We start from the raw sequence: 22,314 nt of genomic DNA, 5'->3' as shown, positions 1-22,314 counted from the left end.
CTTCACTTAGATTCTCCCATTGTTCATGGAATGCACTTCTATTAATAAACTTAAATGTGACTATGAAATGACTGATGGCTATTAATGCACTGGATGATAACTTAGATGATGGTCATTTAAAGACACCAGTAGTGGAGACTGGAGAAACGCACATCCCTTCTTTCAGTGGGGATACGACAAGTTAGAAAGACTAAGTACTATAATCTTTTGCAATCTGTGAGTTTTGCTGGAAAATATTCCTAAATTGGGAGACAGAGACCAGACAGCTTCTTGGATTAAAGAGATTAAGGGCACCATTGTCTGTTATGTTTACACTCAAGCAAGCAACTAAATTCAATATGAAGCAAGGCATCTTGAGTGGAGGATATTTCTTGGTATCCCAGGGAGATTTCACTCAGAGGTTGTACCAACCAGAACAATATAGATCTCGACAAAAAAAAAAAAACCCTCTAATAATATTTTATTTACTCCACTTTTGAGTGTCATACAGATTGGATTTCTTTTCTTTCCTTAATTGAATCTCATGTACCTTTGACCCATTCTTACCAGGACACCTTTCTACTTGGTATTTACTCCACTTTTATTTTTATTAAATTTTAGGAGTATTTTAAAGTAAATCTCCTTACCTTGTAAAGGGTTTTGAAAACTGGTTCAACTGGTTTTCTTGCCACTGTCTGTCGAGACACAGGTGGAAGCTAGACACAGGTGGAAGCTATCGTTGCTGGGAAATAAAAAGAAAAAAGTTGGCTAAAAATTTAGAGCCTTGGACCAGCAGCATCAAGATTATCTGGGAACATGTTAGAAATGCAGAGCCCTAGGCCCTACCCCAGAACTCCTGGGTCATAGTCTCCATTTTAACAAGATGAATCATATGCACATTGAAGTCTAGAAGGCACTGATTTATAGCGTTTGTGGAAAAATCTCTCCTTTATAGCCAAATTAAGAACACAGAACAGTGAGATACTTAATTTTCTTCCCTGAGTCTCTGTTCTTGGCTAATAACATTGGAACCAGTTTGGGATGCAAATGACAATTATCAGACAAAGGACCTCTCATAAATACAACTCACAGAGGTCATAGGGGCAATTTGAAACAGAGTCAAACTTTTGGAAAAGCTGAAGTAGAACTTTTCATTCATTTCTCCTTCAAAGGGTTTAATTGGAGAAAAATATCTAAAAAATATATTACAGATGCAAAATTATTCAAAACAGAATCAGAGGAAAACATTTTGGAAATGGTTTTCAAATGAGTCTGATAAAATGTACAAAACTCGAACTGTTTGCCCATGAAAAGAATGCAGCTGGATGCAACATTTACAGCTGCTGGAAAGAAGTTGATCTACTCAGGGCAAACTTGCTCGATTTTAGATCAATTATTATTACATTGTGTTCATTTAAAAAATCATTAAATGTTCCTCTTTGTAACTTTTCTTTGCTGTCTCTTTAGATATGAATGGATATTTAGATATCGCCCAAAACATGAAATAATACTCATGAAATGTAATCTCCCAGTTGGCCATCAGCAGCTGGCCTAACAAGTTCTGCTGAAGCATTTCAGTTTCCTGTATCCACCCTGAACTCATCAAGCAAATGGCAGGTCAACAGCAGTGGTGACAACTGGCTGCTGAAGGGGGCATAAGTCCGAAGTGAAAACCTCTGATCACATTCCTTACTGTGGAGGACCAGAGGCCTATTGTGCTTTTCCAACACAGTCAAAACCAGGCAGTTTTCCCGTTACTGCAGGCAGGTTGAACAAAGGACTCTTAGATGAACCGTCACTAACGACAAAAATCCTGGTTACATTAGAAAGAAAACAAGCAATTCAAATTAAAGATGAATTGAAACATAAGGTTCCAACATAGAGCACTCTATTAACAAAGGACCCTGCTTTCTAATGTGTGAATTAATTTTTCTCATTCTTGTTAGTAAATTGGACTGAATTGTTATTTTTATTTTATAGAAGGGAGAAGGGAGGTTAAATGATTTGCCCACATTTACACAGCTTATCTACAGAAAAGAAAGTTGAATTTGAGCTTTTTGATGATCTGTCCAGTGGGCTGATATGCTTTTAACATGCACAATAACACATTTGAAGCAATTCGTGCAACAACTTTCCATTGTAGCATTTAATGATCTCTTTGATGGTGTTTACTAATTATTTCAAATGTCTGCATATTCACAAGCCCTCACCCCAACTGCATGCCTAGTAACTTGTGGACAGGCCTGGCAAATTTTCTGTTTGACGAATGTTGATTGAAAACAAAGAAAGATGAAACATTTGGAAAAGAAGAACATAATGGAACTGGAGAGAGAGTGATAGGTCTCATAAGTTGCATCCTAGTCATTTAAATTTAGGGTGTAATATTATAGAAAATTCTATTTGGAAGGGTCCCCAGAAGTGATCTTACCTACCAGCCCTCTCTACCTGTTGAGGAATACCTTCTGCAGAGCCCTTCATTGACAACCATTTAGTTTTCCTTAAATATGTCCACTGTTGTGGAGTTTATTATCTCTAATCATGTCTGTTGTTAGATTGATCCATTCCTTAAGTTTTTCTATGTGGGTTAAGCAATTATTTTTTAAGTGTGTCTCAGATAGGATGCTACCTGTCAGGGATACCAAAAAAAAAATAGGTCAAGTTCTCCCTTGTGTAAAGTCCAAATGGGTGTTGCTGTTTGGTGGTAGCTTTGTTCCAAGTATTTGTTCATGGATCCAGTCTCCTTCAATCTTATGGCTCTGCTGTGTTCAATTTGCAACTTCCAAGTTTTCCATGCTCACTTGCTGCAAGCCAAAAGTGATAGAAAGGGCATGAAGGATGTCTGTGGTAATCATCAGGAATCAGGTCTGGAATGATGCATATCACTTCTGCTCAAATTCCTTGACTAGATCGCAGTCACAGATCCACACTTAACATCAAGGGAGGCTGGGGACAGTTGCCTAGCTGTAGGCCTAGGAAAGAGAACAAATGTTTGGTCATTGCCTAGCAATTTCTGCCACAGTGCTTTCATTATGCACAATTTTTGGATGAGTTGACTATGGTGCATTCCAAAAATCATGCTGATGTAAATAGTGAGACAGTATTCAGACTTGGATGATCTGGCACTAGAACTCCCTAGAGGTTCTTAATGTGTGGCTCTTAGACCTGCAGCATCAGCATCACCTAGGAACTTCTTAGAACTGCACCTTAGACCTACTGAATCAGAAACTGTGAAGTGGGGCCCAAAAATTTGTGTTTTAACAAACTGATTCTAACACATATGTTTGAGAACCATTGCACAATGCTGTACTATCATTCATTTAAGGGCTTCCAGAGTATTTTTCCAGTTGGCCATAAATATTGTCCATCACCTAGAGGGATGTCTGATGGTATTAATGGCCAACTACAAAGTAAACATTTAAATATTTTTACTCCAAATACAAGAATATTATTTCCTGTTCTTTATTTTAAAATAAGTATTTCTGTTATAGCATTGCCTTATTTTAAGTGTTACTTTTGCAATTGTCTGTTTTCTCACACTAATTTCTGTACATCCAAAATGCTCTTGTTATCTCCTAAAGTCTCCAGTAATTTTCTTTCCAAATAGTAGGCATTCAATAACCTGTGGTTTAATTGAATGAGGAACAAATGTTGTACAATAATGTTTCTCATTAAATTGAAGATATATGGAGAGCTTCTTTAGCTGCTAAAACTTTTCCATTATACTTTTATGACTATTAAACTTTCACAGGCAGGAAAATTTAATATCTTTATTGTGAATAGATAGTAAGCCATAATACTGCTATTATCAGATGTGAAAATTTACAATGAGATGTTTAAAAATTATTAGTAACTTAAAACTCCACACAGTATTCTATTCCTCTTCCTGAAATAACTTTCTTAATTAGCTAATTTATAATGCACACACTAAAAGACATTAAAATGCAAATTTCATTATTAGATATTTTATAAGCTCTAATGGAATTTTAGAATATGTCTAAAATAATTTTAATGCTCCAAGTAATTATTGATTCTGCATAGAACTATTTATCATGCAGGAGATTATCCTTGAAAAGTGTTTTTGGAATGTTGTTTACATGGCTGTGTCTTGTGTAAATTTTGATGCTAGACATGACTATTATCTTGTATATTTTACCACCTCACATCTCTTCCTTCCATAGATCAGAATATTATAAAGATAACCATGCCCTGGCTGGTGTGGCTCAGTGGATTGAGTGCCGACCTGTGAACCAGGGGGGTCACTGGTTCAATTCCCAGTTGGAGCACATGCCTGGGTTGTGGGCCAGGTTCCCCAGTGTGGAGCACATGGTGGGGGCAGCCACACATTGGTGTTTCTCTCCCTCTCTTTCTCACTCCCTTCCCCTCTGTCTAAAAATAAATAAATAAAATCTTAAAAAAAGATAACCAGAACACACTTTACCATATATGTGATAGCAAATAATATCATCAGATTTCTCCCATGTTTCTATCTTAAAGTTGAAAACCAAATTGAAGCATTTATCTATATAGTATGGGTTTCACTGGTGTAGCTAAGCATTTCTTTATAACTAACTGACTCAAATATAATTTGGTATTATTAAATGAGATGGGGTGACTCATGAGCTATTGACCAAGTTCTAATGGTTAACAAGCAGCAGGCAGTACATTGTAACAACCACACACCCACAGTCACTGTTGTGCATAAAGGAATTTTAATTAGCTGTGTGAGACCTTAGTCAAATATACCTGCAAGCTAGCTCTCTCTCTCTCTCTTTTTTCCAAAGCTCTCCCTCTAGGCTCTTGCTTTGGAATTTCTATTATCCGAAGGTAGTGATTACAACTTACTTGGGCTTTTACCACCTTCCTTTTTCTTGCTCCCACTTCTCTACCTACACTATCCTTTGTAACTCTGATATTGATCATAACAAATCTGATAATGGAATGAAAGGTTTTCAGTTTCTGAAAGATAACCCAAACATGCCAACCTGGCCTCATATGAATCTGCTTGTTTCCTCATTGGTTTAACTCTCATTACCATTGAGGTTGTTATAAAGGACCATTTTGGATGTTGACTTGGATTTCCAATCAGTATGCTATTCACTCACTCCAATACTGGCTTCAAGGTAACTCCAAATACTTTCAAAGCATTTATCTTATACATGACTTAGAATAAAGTATTTGGAGTGATCTGCAAAGGGGTAGGAGTGAAGAGAGAAGGCCTTTTCCTTCAGCTTATATTTCTAACTGTTCAAAACAATACATGAGCTGAGATGGATAAAAAATAAAATTAAAATATTAAAAATAGTATGAGGACTGGTTTGAGCTTAAGGTGAGTGAATGAATCATGTGCCTGATTAAATTAGCATTATACAGAAATGGAACCAGAAGTGGGGTAGAGTGTAACAGCTCTCTTCCCTCTGGGGTGACTTTTCTATTTGTACACTGCAGGCCTGCTACCAGATAATGAATGGTGAACGATCCCAAGATGACAGGTGGCAGAAGAATACGGAGTCTTATTAGCAAACTCCTACAATATATATTCTGTGGACTGCTATTTGGGCATTTTTTTTCCTTAAATAGTACCTGTTAACAGAAATTAAATATAGAAATAATATTCTTTACCTCATGACTTCCCTATAGGGCCAGGGTGTGTTAAAGATACTCATGGGAAAGTATACAAAAGTGAGGGTACAGATGTTACTGTCTGGTGGCTGGGCATCTACTCATCCTATCTATGAATCTATCTGGGGATATGCCTGTCTTCTGTTTATAACCCATGAATTTAAGTGGGACACCAGGAAGGAGAATATGGCCAAGATTAAACTTGCTATGTTCTGAGCTTATGTCACCTCAAAATTCATATGTTGAAATGTTAATGCCTAATGTGTTGGTATTAGGAGGTAGGCCTTTGGGAGGTGCTTAGATAATGAGGGTGGAGCCCTCATTAATGGCATTAATGTTCTTAAAAGAGAGCCCACAGAAATCCTGTGCCCCTTCCACCTTGTGAGCATACTCTGAAGAAGGCACTTGCTATGAATTAGGAAGAGGTCCCCGACCAGGACACGACAATCCTGGCATCTTGATCTCTGACTTACTAGTCTCTAAAACTGTAAAAAAATAATTTCTCTTGTTGATAAGCTACCCAGCCTGTGGCATTTTGTTATAGCAGCCCATATACACTGAGACAAATCCAGGCAGCATATTGGATTTCCCAGGACACAGGGATTGGTTCACTGATGGTCCCATGATCCTATAAGAATCTATGAACATACTAAGGCTTTTTCAGGGCTTCTTGGGATATCAAACTCATTCTTTCTTGCTTAATTTGAACTTAAGGAGCTGTATTACTTCCCTTATACTGCTACAACATGGAGCATAATATTGAAGAAAGTAAAATCAGTGGTCACTTAGAGTGAGATAGAGAGAAACCAAGTCTTGGTGACACCTTTTCAGCACTTTAATTCCTATTTTGCTTAACAAGTTTGGTTCAGGTGTTTCATTATTTGCAACCAAACTGTTCTGACATACATACATGAATACCCTTCAAGCAGTTCTGCAGTTGATTCACCTACAATTCCACTGGGGCCCACACCTATGGAGATTTATTTATTTAGTGATCAATTAGGAGTAAGAGGAGCAGTGCAGAAAAGTTTGTTTGATAGTCTGGAATTTTAAATTATTTCACTGGCAAATCTCATAACAATCCATCTATTAATTGGTTTGCAAATATTAAAGATGACCCAAGGTCATCACCAAACCTCAAGATAATTAATTTCCAGTCTAGATTATGAATCATTTATGTAATTTTATGACATAAATGTTCTCATAGTAAGTAAAAAAGAGCAGAACAATGACATTTATATGATATGGAATACAATGAAAAATCAGAATGTGGACCTCATGAGAAACCACTAAAAAAAGAAAAGTAACTGTGAAACCCCAAGTATGAGGCTTTGGAATGTAACAGTTTCAGACTTTCAGCAAAGATGGAGGCGTAAGTACATACACTGCACCTCCTTGCACAACCAAAAGAAGGACAACAACAAATTTAAAAACAAAAAACAACCAGAACTGCCAGAAAATTTAGCTGTATGGAAGTCTGACACCCAAGGAGTTTAAAAAGAAACATTCATCCAGATGGTTAGGAGGGACAAAGATGGGAAGCCAGGCGCAGAGGACTCATGGTAAGGCGGCAGCTGGCAGATGGGGCAGTCCCACATTTCCATGCAGATAAACCGGGAGGAACAACTGGGGAGCAAGACAGATCATGCAACCCAGGGTTCCAGTATAGGGAAATAAAGCCTCAAAACCTCTGACTGAAAAAATCTGTGAGGGCTGAGGCAGTGGGAGAAACTCCAAGCCTCATAGGAGAGTTAGTTGGAGAGATCCACAGGATCCTAGAATGTACACAAAACCACACAGCCTGGAGTCAGCACCAGAAGGGCCCAATTTGCTTGTGGGCAGTGGCGGAAGTGACTGAAAGCCAGCAGAGAGCTGAACAACTGGCATTGTTCCTTATTGGACTCCTCCCCCACATACAGTGCTAACACTTATATTTAAGTCTTTTATTCACTTTAAATTTATTTTTGCATATGGTGTAAGTTGGTGATCGAGTTTCACTTTTTTTGCACATAGCTATCCAGATCTCCCAACAGCACGTGTTGAAGAGGCTATTTTTATTCCATTTTATGCTTCTGCCCTCTTTGTCAAATATTAATTGACCATTGAGACTTGGTTTGATCTCCAAAATATATAAAGAACTCACATAACTCCATTCCAGGAAGACAAACAACCAAACTAAAAAATGGGCAAAAGACTTGAGCAGATACTTCTCCAAGGAGGACATACAGAGGGCCCAGAGACGTATGAAAAGATGCTCAGCATCACTAGCCATCAGAGAGATGCAAATTAAAACCACATTGAGATTCCACTTCACACTGGTCAGGGTGGCCATCATAAACAAATCAACAAACAACAAGTGCTGGCGAGGTTGTGGAGAAGAGAGAACCCTAGTGTGCTGTTGGTGGGAATGCAGACTGGTGCAGCCACTGTGGAGAACAGTATGGAATTTCCTCAGAAAACTAAAAATGGAACTGCCTTTTGACCTGGAAATTCCACTGCTGGGATTGTATCCTAAGATCCCTAAAACACTAATCCAAAAGAACCTATGCACCCCAATGTTCATAGCAGCACAATTTACAATATCCAAGTGCTGGAAGCAACCTAAGTGCCGATCAGTAAATGAATGCATCAAAAAAGTGTGGTGATGGAATACTACACAGCAGAAAAAAAGAAGGAACTCCTACTTTTTGTGACAGCATGGATGGAACTGGAGAGCATCATGCTAAGTGAAATAAGCCAGGTGGTGAAAGACAAATAACATGATCTCACCTTTAAGTGGAAACTAATCAACAAAACAAACAAGCAAGCAAAATATAACCAGAGACATTGAAATTAAGAACAATCTGACAGTAACCAGAGTGGAATGGGGAGAGGGTAATGGGGGGAAAAGGGTGAAGGGTTTTCAGGAACAACTATAAGGGCCACATGGACAAAACTAAGGGGGGTGGGATCAGGGGAAGGAGGTGGGGATGGCTGGGGTCGGGAGGAGTGGTGGGGGGGAATGCAGACAACTGTACTTGAATAACAATAAAAAATAAAAATAAAATTTAAAAAGAATGTAACAATTTCATTGAGAGAAGTGATTTGTAAAACCATTTGGAACTTCTCTTAAAGTTTCAGTCTTTATTGATATTTTCTGGTGCTTAAGCTATTTGGACTTTAACCAAATATTACCCTCATGTAATATTTCAAATATATTATATATATATAACCATTGCTGTCACAGTGATTTTAAGGAAATTGATATTTATTTGACAAATACTTCATTTCTGAAAATATTGGATAGATGAGTGGTTTAAGAAATGGGGGGAATGTTTCAATTATTAAAGGACTAACTTTTAGTGGATGCATATTTGAGAAACTAGTTGTACTTAAAAGTAAAGAAATGTTAATGTTGCCCTTTCCAAGCGAGACAATAGACAACCATCTTAAGGAGATGGATATCAAATATAAATATTTGAAAAATCCAGCAGATCAATAATTTTCTAAGATTTTTAAAAAATACCTGAAATAAAAGGCCAGATTTAAGTGTATAAAGGCCTTTTTTCAGCCTGATGATTAAAGGAAGGAGTTTGACCTTTTTCTCATGGCACCTCAAGGTTTATGAGACAAAAATATGGATCTGGTAAATAAACCAGACCATATCAATTATACTGAATCAGTTATGTCCATAAGAAGTGACTGTATAATTTCTATAACTGTTAGCTCAGTTTAGATCTGTGAAGACAGTGAAAAACCAAAGCAGTCACAGCAACAGTGAGTTGCAGTGAGGCAGCAACACACAGAAGTACCCTGGAATCAAATGATGCATTTGGGAATCTCAACTCAACTACTTTCCAGTTGCATGGGCTTGGGAAGTTTACTTCTCCAGATCTTAGATCCCCGGTCTATTAAATGGGTCCAATAAATGTTAGCAACTATTACCTAAGTTTTTCATGTTATAATATTTGTCATTCGTTAAGTGTTTCTCTGTGCTATGGGCTGCACTAAACATAAACACACATACACACCCTTAAAACTCTATGAGATAGATATTTTAACACACTTTAAAAAAATTATTTTATTGTTGTTCAAGTACAATTGTCTGCATTTTCCCCCCACACCAGACATCCCCACCTCCCTCCCCTGATCCCACCCCCCTTGGTTTTGTCCATGTGTCCTTTATAGTTGTTCCTGAAAACCCTTCACCCCTTCCCCCCATTACCCCCCCACTCTGGTTACTGTCAAATTGTTCTTAATTTCAAAGTCCTTGGTTGTATTTTGCTTGCTTGTTTCTTTTGTTGATTAGGTTCCAGTTATTTTGTATAGATACAGAAACTGAGGCTCAAATACTTTAAATATCTCACTCAGGTCACCTGGCTTGTATGTGGTGAGTCTTGGACAAAAGCCTGTCTAATTTCATAGACAATTATAGTGTAACAACCTTAACAACCTTAATAAGAAAGACAAATAACTTTGAACCTGCACTTTGACTTACATCACAATTAATCCATAGCATAGGGAGTGCTTACTGTTCTTTAGATGGTTCAAGAAAATATAAAAAAGAGTGTAACTGAGGTAGACATATCCTGTAGTTGTAAAACTGGAGGGAGAACAGATTAGCTTGTAAGGTATAAAATCAGAGCTATGAGCCAACCAGTACTAAAAGATGTGGTCACAGTCACTCAGCAGACAGAAAAACCTCTACTCACCATAGAAAAATCAAAGTCAGAAAACACACAAAACCCCATTGTGACATTAGAATTCTCCTGAACCCAGAACTCCAGGCAACCACTGACATTGATTGAGGTTGGTAGGTGATATATAATTGGAGCTCATTGGCCCACAAAAACCATGAAACTCTGCCCACATAGCAAGTCTTAACTCTGGTGGGAAGCTGTGATGGCTCTATTGGTTACAGAATTTTAGAAATTAAGATATTTAGGTGGGAATAAGACTAGAATTTAGGATAGGAAAGAAGCTGTGATTTCTGGCCAACAGGTCATACCTTTGAGCTAGATATTCTAGTTTCATAATGGTTTGTGTTTATTTGTCCTTTGTTAGTCTTAAAATTTAAGTGAAATATGGTTTAAAGAACTTATTAAATTATTCTATGATTTTCTTAGGGAAAGAGCCAGGTATCCACATTTATTCAGGTTGTTAGACTGAAAGCAGCTCACATGATTGTCTCAGCGAAAGTTACCTAATTATCTAAAAAGAAAGTAAACCAAATGTAAAAATGGTCAGAACTCTGAGTGACAGTTGTTCCTTCTCATATGAAGATGTTCTATAAATCAAATAGCACTTTCTTTTACTAGTCACTTCCTAATTATTAAACTGATAATATTTTTCTTTTTTAAGATTTTATTTATTTATTTTTAGAGAGGGGAAAGGAGGGAGAAGGAGAGGGAAAGAAACATCAATGTGTGGTTGCCTCTCAAGTGCCCTCAACTGGGGACTTGGCCCGCAACATAGGCATGTGCCCTGACTGGGAATCGAACTGGTGAACCTCCACTGAGCCACACCAACCAGGGCAATATTTTTCAGTTCTAATTTGAACCCTGTTAAACATTTGACCCTGATGAATTATTTTCCTTTCTTAAAATGGTTCCTTGCTTAAATTCGTTCTTAGTTTTCTGCCAAGTCTTTTTTAGACTCCCTCATGGGGTCCTCTTTTTCTGTTTAATATTTAAATGCTGGTTTTCTCCCACAGGTTCTCCATGCCCTGACTACTTCTCTTTTGACTTTATACATACATATTAAACATTATACATGCCATATCTAGGTGATTCCATTGCCATATTCACTATCATGAGAAAGACACAAGACATTGGACCTTTAAATAATGGATAAAATTTGGCCGTTGTTGTCATACAAGAAAGGTAAAATGGACCCCCTCCATGCCCCCACCCTGCTCACCTAAAATTGGGTTTGAGATTGAGACTGATAACACTATATGTGCACCAAGAGGTTATGAAAAATATTTATTATTCACATAATAAGACTTTCTGGAGAGAGAAGGGTGAGTTCCCAAAAATGGTTTGAGAGAGCAGGGATGGGTGACTGGCTTTGGATTTTATTATGGTCAGGTAGTGGGGCTGAGGTAAGGGCTCCCTTGCATGAGCTGAGGCTTGCATTGTTTCAGCTTCCCCCTAGAACCATAATAGGGAACATCCAGGCCTTATCAGCCTGTTTAGTTGTAGGGGAAGAAGGAGTGGCAGGACTTGAAAGCTGTCAGAAAACATAAAAAATGGAGTCGGACTTTTTATTATAGATCCCATCATAATTAAGTCAGAGTTGATTTAGGATTGTCCACTAAAAATCCACGACTTCAGTCAAATTATCTCTTCTGAATTATAGGATTGCTAGACTGATGTTTCTGCCTGGACGTCTGATAGACCCCTCAGGCTCAACATGTTCAAAACTGAGCTCTTGTTACAATGTAAGTTAATGACCTCTCAATCCACCTATTTTTCTAAATTAGAAAGATGAGACATATACTAGATGTTTTTCTCCTCTAACCACCCCCTGCTCTTTCTATTAGTCATAAGATCCTACTGATTCTACCTTTGATGACCTTGATGATGAATAGCCTCCTCCTCTTGTAGATTCCCCATTGACTACCTCGGTTCAGTCCCTTGTAGTTTTTTTCCTGGATTATTGTAATAGCTAGATTCTAATGTACACTTTGCTTCTAGTATTATCCTCCCGATAATCTCCCTTACACACACACATTTACCACCTTGACTCCAAATGAAGATACGATCATGTCACTCACCTATTTAAAACTCTTCTGTCAGCCCTGGCTGGCGTAGCTCAGTGGATTGAGTGTGGGCTGCGAACCAAGGTGTGGCATGTTCAATTCCCAGCCAGGGTACATGCCTGGGTTGCAGGCCATAACCCCCAGCAAACGCACATGTTTCTCTCTCTCTCTCTCTTGCTCTATCTCCCTCCCTTCCCTCTCTAAAAATAAATAAATAAAATTAAAAAAAACCTCTTCTGTCATTCTTGATTGGCCATAAGTTAAAGTATAAATGTCTTATAATGGCCCACAAAAGCTTTTGTGTTTTGACCTCAGCGTATTTCTTTGACCTCATCCACCTACTCTGCTGTCCTGACTCCTATTCTGTCACGTTCATTCTGGATTTCAGTTATACTGAAATAGTTTCAGTTCCTCAAATGACCCACAGCCATTTTTTTGTCACCATGCCCTTTCACATGCTACTCCCTTTGCCCAGAAAACCCTATGTGAGTCCCTGTCCTCTGGGCAGCCTTATTTATTTTTATAGTCTTACTGTAACTAATATGTACTCTAAAAGGCTTTTCTTAACTCTCCCAGGCCAGTTACAAGCATAGCACCCTATGAGTATAGAAACTCTTTATTCTGTGCCTGACACTGTGATAGTCCTTTACATATATTATCTTAGGCAATCTGCATGGTAATTTCATGAACTAAGTATTGATATCCCTGTTTTAAACATAAGAATAATAAGGTATAGAGAATTGCAATGACTTACCCAAGATCACACTGCTACCATGTAGTAGATATGGAATTTGAACCCACACTACTTATTTACACCAATGGTCATCATTGTCGTGTTGCTTTGGAGTGTGTGTTTAATGACCTGTCTTGCCGTGAAGTCATTTTTGTGTTTCCTAGGCCAAACAAACAGTAGTGCCTAACATATGTATATTATATGTTGATGAGACCAAGATCTGTGGGGGTGGAACTGAGCAAATGCCAAAGAAAAATGTAATACAGCCATTAAATCAATAGTAAAAAGTTAAATCTTACCATTATATTTAAAATCTAGAAAAGCTGATTAGGAAAAACCTGAGACTAGATAGTCATATCTGATTCCTTGTTTAAATATAAATAATAAAAAATGGTCTAACTTCTTAAAAACCATCAAATTATTTAAGTAAAAACAGTGTAAAGGGTCTGCACCAGTTATATGTCATAGCACCCAAGTCCGTTGCTTGTATCTTGAATGGCCCATAAACAGAAATGACTTTTGCTTCTGCCATCTGTTCCCTGCATCAAGAATAAGTACCATGGAAGGGACTGAGAATAAATTTTATGCAAGAACTGTCACACAACAAATAGCCATTAAGATTGAAATTACAGCTCTCAGGCTGAGGAGCTGAGCAATAGCTGAAGATGGAAGAAATCCTAACAGCTGGCAAGTCAGAGAAAGGAAGATGGGAAAGTGAGTCTCATTGTTTGTCTAACTTACAAAGGTGAAGCCATAAAAACCATACAACACAATTGCAGCTCAATTGTCATTCCAGGAGTGTCCTTCTGCATCACTCAAATCTACTCACCTGGATTCCATTCTTCCTTTTGATCTCATTCATCCTTTATGATATAGTCCAAATGTCACCTCCCTTGTGATATAGCCTTAGTCCTCCAGTAAGCACTAATAACCCCAATCTTTTTACTCACAAAGAGCCATATTTGTACACCATTTGAGCACTTTTTACTAGATTTGAGACCAAATTTGAGCTTCTCGGGTGCAGAGAACAATTCTTTATTTTCCATGTTCACGCCAACTGCCTACCTTAGGGCTGAGCTCAAACGAGGCTTTCAATGAAGGCTTGTTAAATTGAAATCTGTTAAGGTTAAGGAATTAATCAACTATAAATCTTTCTTGCCAAAATGACTTGTTTCACTAAGCACAAGTTTTAAAGACTCAGCAAGTCTCCAATAGTCTCCTTTGAGTTCTCTTGGTACTTGATAATTTTTTCCTGAAATTCCAGCCTTTGAATTGCACATATTATTAATGCAATGGATGTCCTCAGAGAGAACACTGAGATGTCACTGAGTCACACTTTAACATCCCTTCAGCTTTCTCAGTTCTTTGGAATTTTTTGTCAAATATCTTGGAAAGCTCCTGCCACTATCACTACTGATGTTAGCCAGCCTATATTTGCTGCAATAGGGGTCTAGGCAAGTATGACCCTGACCAATTAGAGAGAACTCTAATTGATGAAGTACCCAGGAAAGTATACCTAAAATCCTGTAGTATGTGGAAAGTGGAAAAGAAGTTTGGGCAGAGAAAATTAATGGTGCAAAACTTATGATGAGAGAGAAAGGGAGAGAGAATCATTTGTTCTCTCTACCTAAAAAGTCTTTAATTTTTTATTTATTCATTGGGTTATCCATTTTAAACCCAAACTTAGAAATTTTCCTAAGGTCATTTTATAAAATGGAAGGAAACTAGAACTATTAATATTATTGTGGCATATAGGAACAGATAGAATGACTAAACAAGGATCAGTTTTCAAAGTTATGTGCTATATTGCCACATCCATTAGAATGATTTTGGCTGCAAGTAACAGAAAACCCAACTCATAATGACTTAAGGTGTTTATTATTTCACGTAACAAAATGTCCAGAGGTAGTGTGACTGCATGGTTTATTATTTAAATTGCTCAATGGTTTATTTTATCATGGAGTCTGGATCTTTATTTTCTGTATGGTGGATCCCCTCATGGTTGTAAAATGTCTGCAGTGGCTTCATTATCACTTTTTTGTACACCTAAGCTCAGAGGCAGTAAAAAAAAAGTGCTTGCATGTTTCTTGTTTCTAGTCAAGAAACATTTCCCAGATGTGCCTTCTTGCAACTGATCACAAAACAGTATTTCCTTTCATATATCACTTGCCAGTCACTGGCCAAGAGGAGTTGATGGTAGAATCACCGTGATTCGCTTTATCAAATTATAAGTCACTCACTAAGGCTAAGGATGGAGCCAGCCTTCCCTGAAGTACTAAAGCATCACATGGAGGAGCCATGTAGTCCTGCATTGTGTGAATGGAAAAAGGGGGCAAATCTCCTGGGAAGATACCCCAAACTGGATAATACAATCACTTTCTTGTAAAAATACCAGTGGTATTCAAAGAGTTCACACACAAGATAGTTCTGAATATGGATGCCGTGGTTACTCATTAGCAGAAAAGAGGAAAATGTTCTAGGATGACTGGAGGGCATGAGAGAGTATTGGGAGGAGTGGGAGGGAGACATTGATTAAGACATAAAAGATTAGCTGAGAAAATGCAAAAAGAAGCAGAAAAGGTAGAAAAGATGCATGAGGTAGAAAGATGCATGATATAAGTAGGAGCTTTGCCATAATTTCATAATAGAACAAGGACCATACATTCTGAACTGTAATTGAAGCATTGAACACACTTCACAGTGCTAACTAGATAATAACTTTTTAAAATTAAAAGACACATTTTATTTTCACTCTAGCAGTTCAAAGAAAATGAAATAACACCATTTCTCACAACACCTTCATGTAAGGTTACATATAAGAAGGAATTTCCAGGCAGTGAGAGTGATTATCTTAGAATCTCCATAGGATATTTTTATAAGTAGCAACAGGTTGTCTAGCCTAGATGTGGTTCTATCTGAAGTATAGAAGTTTTGTCAACTGAATCTGAAAACACTGTTCAAGCATAGGTTCCCACAAAAATTGATTCCAATTACAACTAGCCTTTTGCAAAATACTTAAAATCCCGCTCTTCTACACTCACTCCTTTTAACAATCTTGAGGGCAGTTACATTGTAAAAGATTTCCAATGTTGATCTCATAGCCCTTTTTCTCATCTCTACATACAAAATCCAAGTGCTATTTTTGGGAAGAATATGTTAGAATATCATTTTACAAACTGGTTCTCAGAATTTTTTCCAGGTGGAATGGCATTGTTTTTAACAGACACTATCCACCACAATATCCAAGTGAGAGGAAAAAGAGGCACAAGCAGCAGTTATAATATTTATTAGTTTCTATAGAAATAAAGGCTAACTCTACTGTGATGTTTCTCCTAGTACTTCCTGCTTCAGGAAGGTAAAGGAAAGATCAGCAACATTTCTATCTACAAAACTATTTTGTTTACTGCCTCATTATTTCTCTCCTACCAGAGATGTTATGTTGTGGATAAGCGTGAAAGGCTAATTTCACTATTTGTGTGACAGTTCGACTAGGAACATCTGTACACTTAGAAAACAATATAGCTTCTTCTTGTGAACAACATCATACTGTTTTGTTTTATGAGAATATATTGGTATTTTTAAAATAATGAAATAATTTATTTCCACCCTCAATTAGTATATTTAAATGGTATCATTTATTAAAATATGAATAAATCATTGAATTAAAAGTTTTGATTCATATGATATGGGTAACTGTGTTCTCCCGAATTCCTCATCCTTGGGAGGGTACTCTTAATTAAATATTTAAGTAAAATGGTTTAGGCCCATGTCCCATATTGTGGGAGACTTAGCAGTTTTCAGGATCTCTAAGAATTCTTAGGGAACATACATTTCCTCTAGTTAGCTCTTGCTCTATACCTGCATTTCTCTGCATTCTCTATTCAATATCATTCATTAAAAATAAAATGAAAGCCATATATATAGCTTTAAATTTTCTTGTAGCCATATTAAGAAAAAAATGAGACAAATGAAATTAATTTTAATAGTATATCTTCTAAAACCCAATATGTCCAAATATTATCATTTCAACATGTGATACCTGTTGGGAACCGCCCTGACTGGTATCAGAAGCTGAAACCCCCACCTAGGCTAAGGCTAAGGGAACGCCCTTGGAACCGTAAGCCAGCAAGGAGACAAAAGTTTATCTCCCTGGCAGGAATGCTGCTTCTGCTGCTTTACTCATAACTGAACCCCAAAAAGCTTGGTCGGTTAGCCAAAGACGGGTAAGATTCCCCAAGGGGGGAACGACCTAAGCCAGGCACGATCACTTTGGGAGGCCCCCCAAAAGAAGGACTTTGGGGGCTGCAGCAAAAGAGGGTGACGGACCCTCGCTCCTCGGCTTTGACATAGCCTGAGTTCTCATTGTCTGGGAGAAAATCTCCTTATTGCCTTAGTTCCCGTGCTAAGCCTGAAACAATGACAGGGTGGTGCAGCTCTGTGCTGAAAAGGGCAGATTCCCTGGGTGATCAGGCCTAAGAAAGAACATGTAAATTACTGTGAAACCTTCTTTGTTTAGAATGCTCTCAGTTGAATGAGAGGGGTCCAAGGAGGAAGTTAGTTTATTCCTCAAAGTCTTACAGCTCTTTGACCCCGACTCAATAGACCAGCAGAGTTCCTTGTTTTCTATAGTTCCTTACTTTCCCCTGATAAGTACTGTACTTTACCTGAATTATTATGCAAAATGAGCCCAATAAAAGCAGGTATGGATGGTAAATCAGGGCGCTCCCCACTAGGGGGGGTGGCCATTTCGTCCCTACTTCCCCACAGAAACTAGTTTGTCTCTGTGCATGTTTTTTTCTCTCGCGTGTTTTTCGGCGAGCCATCCACAGCGTTCTGTGGTCACTGCTGGCCAGTGACCCACGTGCAACAGATACCAGCTATGGTTCAAGTGCTCAATATTCACATGTGGCTAGTAGCTACTGTATTAGACAACACAGATATAAATCATGTCTCATTTCCAATGACAAGTCTCTTCTTTCTTTCTTTCCCAACCCTAACATTGAACATTAATACTTTTCCTGATTCTCAAAGCAATCATGAATGAAGATCTTTGCTTGTATCACACTTTTATTTAAGGCTTGGGGAGACTAGAGGATGGTTACATTATTACACAGCATGACCAACCACTGGACTCTTGGAAATTCCAGGTCTTAATATCCTTCTGCCATTGTTGTCATAAAGAGTTTTTCTCTGAGAACTTCTTCTAAAACTATGACTTCCCACCAGGCTTCTAAGTATGGTATTAATGATAAAAGATCAGAGACATGAAAGGAATATATTGCAGAACATTTCTTAAACAAAAAGAGAAATGTCAAGTTCCTACCATCCTGCCCACCTCAGGGTCACAGGTAGCCTTTCCTGACTTTACCAAATAAATATAAATCCTTACGGAAACTTGGCTGAACTTTTCTTAAGACATCAACACATTTTTGCCTTGTAATAACAACATATTTATTTGCTTAGACCCCACCATATTCTCCACAGAATTTGTGGCCTGCCTCGTTTTTAAGGAATAACTCTCCTCTTACTTAACAGTGTTTCCTTGCCTGTTTATAATAGCTTCGGAGGTCTCTGGCTTGTGCCACCATAGGGGCTGTGATCACTAATATCCAAATTCTATCTCTTGATTTGGATGCTCATGCCACTCTCCACTGTTGGCTTGTCTAACCAAACCACCATCAGCTACCTGGTCCTGATTAGTCTTAGTGCCTGTTTGTAACTAACCTGTTTGCCTTATGTCTGCACATTCCATGCCTACATTCCCTTTGGCTAATTTTTGTGTACCTGAAGAAGTCCACAAAGTTCCCCAGTGTAAACCCTCTACAGTGCTGCACACAGAATCACTCCATCCTCAAAGTTCTTTTGGCATTAATGAATGATATTCAATTAGTTAATAATCATATATTACATTGGGAATTTTCTTGTATTTTTGATTTGGAGTTTTACATATGCATAGGGAATTATTTAATTGCCCCTCAAAGATTTACTAATTTTTATTTTCCTAACTTGATTATAAGCTGTTTGAAGATCAGGACTAGATACTATTTATTGCCTCATCCATTCACAAAACTGATTGTTGATTATTAGTGCCTGTTAACTCTGGCCTTGGCTTTGTTAAGCAAGTTCCTCCCTCCCTAATTTTCTCCTTTTCTTAAAAAAACACTCACATACAGATTTTTTTTATATCCCAAAGTGGTCCCTATGAATGAAGAGGTTTAGGTCTCTGTGGTTATAGTTGTCAGGCTCTGTTTTTAGGCCCTGGTTAACCCCACACTTCAGGCTGATATGACAGTCAAAGGGAAACTGAGGATTCATGAGGGGATTATGAAACTTTAATTTTTGGAGTATTTGAACTGCTTATCATGACTTATAGGTATATTTTGGGGATAATTTATTAGACATGCACAAATTTTAAGTTGTTATATATTCTCGAAGGACTGAAGTTTTTCAAATAGATAGATATTGCCATCCATATATGGCAATATAATGACTATAGTAATTTTCCCTTTTTATCTTATAAACCATCAAAATTAAAATTGCTTACTCTGTAAACACCCTGTTAAGAGAATGAAAAGATGAGCTACAGTCTCAGAGAAAATATTTTCAAAGTATCCAGTGAAGGACTCATAGCTAAGAAACTCTCAAAACTCAACAGTTAAAAAATCAAATGATTCGATCAGAAAATAAGAGAAGATGCCAAAAGACCTCACTGAACAGTATATACAGATGGCAAATACACATATGAAAATATTTTCAACATCATTAGCTGTAGAGAAATGCAAATTAGGAACCATAATGAGATATTTATGATAATAGCTAAAATAAAAAATAATAACAATACCAAATACTAGTGAGGATGTGGAATAAAATGGTACAAACTTTCTAGAAAACAGTCTGTCAGATTCTTAAAAACACTAAGCACACATTTACCATATGACCTAGCAATTATGCTACTGGGAATTTATTCTAGAAAATTGAAAACCTATATATATATAAATATATATATATACACACACACACACAAACCTGTGCATGATTATTCATGACAGCTTTATTATTTGCAATAGTAAAAAACTATTGCATTGTCCTACAGTCATTGAATGATTAAACGAACTGTGGTAATATTCAGCGCTACTCAGCAATTAATTTATTTATAAATAAATAAATAAATAAATAAAAAAAATAAAGACTGAACTAATTAAGGACACAACTTGAATGAACCCCAAGGCATTATGCTGAGTTCAAAAAGCCAAACTCAAAAGATCACATACTGTGTAATTCAATTTTTAAGACATTCTTGAAATGACAGTATTATAGAGAACAGATTAGTTGTTTCTAGGAGTTAGGGATAGTGGAGATTAAGGGGATGAAAATGTCTATAAAGACAAATCTTTGTGGTGATAGAGTAGTTCTGTATCTTGACTGCCTTGATAGTTACAGAATCTATTTGATAAAATGACACAGAACTTTGTATACTCTTTATATAATATCAATTTCCTAATTTGGACATTGTAACTGTAGTTATATAAGATGTAACCATTGGGTGAATTGGGTGAAGGGTACACAGGACTTCTCTGTACTACCTTTGTAACTTCCTCTGAACCTACAATTAATTAAAATGAAAAGCTACAAAAATCCCTATTATATCTTTTCTTTCTAGAAATTTTTGTTGGCTGATTTTCATATCTGCTTTCATCCTGTTCTTTTATTTCTACAAATATCATTATTTTTTATTTAGTATCTGATAATTCTAATTTATCAAGTTTTATGTATCTATTTCTATTGCCTGTCAAGTTTTCTGGTTCTTACTCATGATGCTTAGTTTCTGATATTTTTTTTTTTATTTTTAACTCCAAGATGTTCATTTTCCCTTGTAAGTTCATTTTTTGCTAATTTTTTAGTCGGATTGAAACCGAATTCTTCCAGAACAAATTTGTATTTGCTTCTGCGCTTTGCTGGAAGTGGTACCAAACCGGAGCTATATTAAATTTAATTTTCCACTCTAGGTTTTTGAACTATATAAGTAGTGTGAATTTGACCTGTGAACTCTAGAGAGGGCTTTCTTATGATAACGAATTCTCAGGGGATAATTTTATGTTGCTGTCATCTAGTAGCAAGGTCAAGATGGGCAAGTTTTCTGTCTCCTTCTGTGCTGGGGTTTGATTTCTCACTCACCATTATTCCATGGGTATGTTGGGCATGGGAGATGGTTCACTGCAAACTCTACTTTAAATGAGCTATCCTCCATACCTCATGCGGTTGTAAAAGGAAGAAACTCAAAATTTCCAAGGTTTAGCAAAACCCCAAGGTTGAAAGCTGCCTTTAGTATCCTCCCACCCCTCTGCCAGGATTCTTGATTTAACTTTTGTTTTTTGGCTCCATTGATTTTCTCCTTTTATTTGAGCTCAACAATAATGATGCCTTTTTGTTTTACCCAGCATTTTAGCATTTCAATAGAAAGGAAATTCATGCTATGTAATCTGACATACAGCCTGAAATGGGAGTCTGCCAAATTTTCTTTTCTTACATATGTTTTTAAATTCCCTGTTTTGTAATCTCTAGCCTTCCAGAAAATACCATACCCATGATCCATGCCCCCCCAACCCCATGAGTCAGAAAGCATTTTTGTTCTGAATAGTTTTGTTTTAAATACTAACTGCCTTTTGTTCAAAGTTTGTGCCCCTAGAAACTTAAGCTAGATTATTTTAATTTCAAAATGAAATGGATATCCATGAGCAATGTGTAAAATAGCACAGTGTCAATTCTAAAAGATTTGAAAAGAGGTTGATATGAGTATAAGCAAAGATTTCATGATAGGCAAATCTGAAGAGAAAAGCCTTTGCTGGCTTTCAGACAGGCTTATAGAGCTTATCTGCACAGCCAGCGGAATGAGGCAACAAGGAATCTCTGGCTTTACCATGCCAGGGAACGTAAATGAGAACCAAAGTGCCATCATTTATACTTCTCTAGGAGAATTCCACCTGTGATTTCTCCAGGAAATGAATATGGAATGAAATTTCTTACCAGGAGAATCCAGTCAATTTGTTAGCTTCCCTAAATTATTATCTAGAATAAGCTTGTGGCTGCAGTGAGCACTGAAGTTGGATTTAATTGAAGATAAAATGAATTCCCATTAAGCCCTTCAAGAAGGGGAAAAACAACTACTTAAGTAGTTCAAGTTCTTGGCTTCCGTAGATCATTCTCTCTCTCTCTCTGTTTTTTTTTTTTTTTTTTTTTTGCT

Source organism: Phyllostomus discolor, chromosome X (genome assembly GCF_004126475.2).
Source record: "Phyllostomus discolor isolate MPI-MPIP mPhyDis1 chromosome X, mPhyDis1.pri.v3, whole genome shotgun sequence".
NCBI lineage: Eukaryota > Metazoa > Chordata > Mammalia > Chiroptera > Phyllostomidae > Phyllostomus > Phyllostomus discolor.
This window is presented reverse-complemented; position numbering follows the sequence as displayed.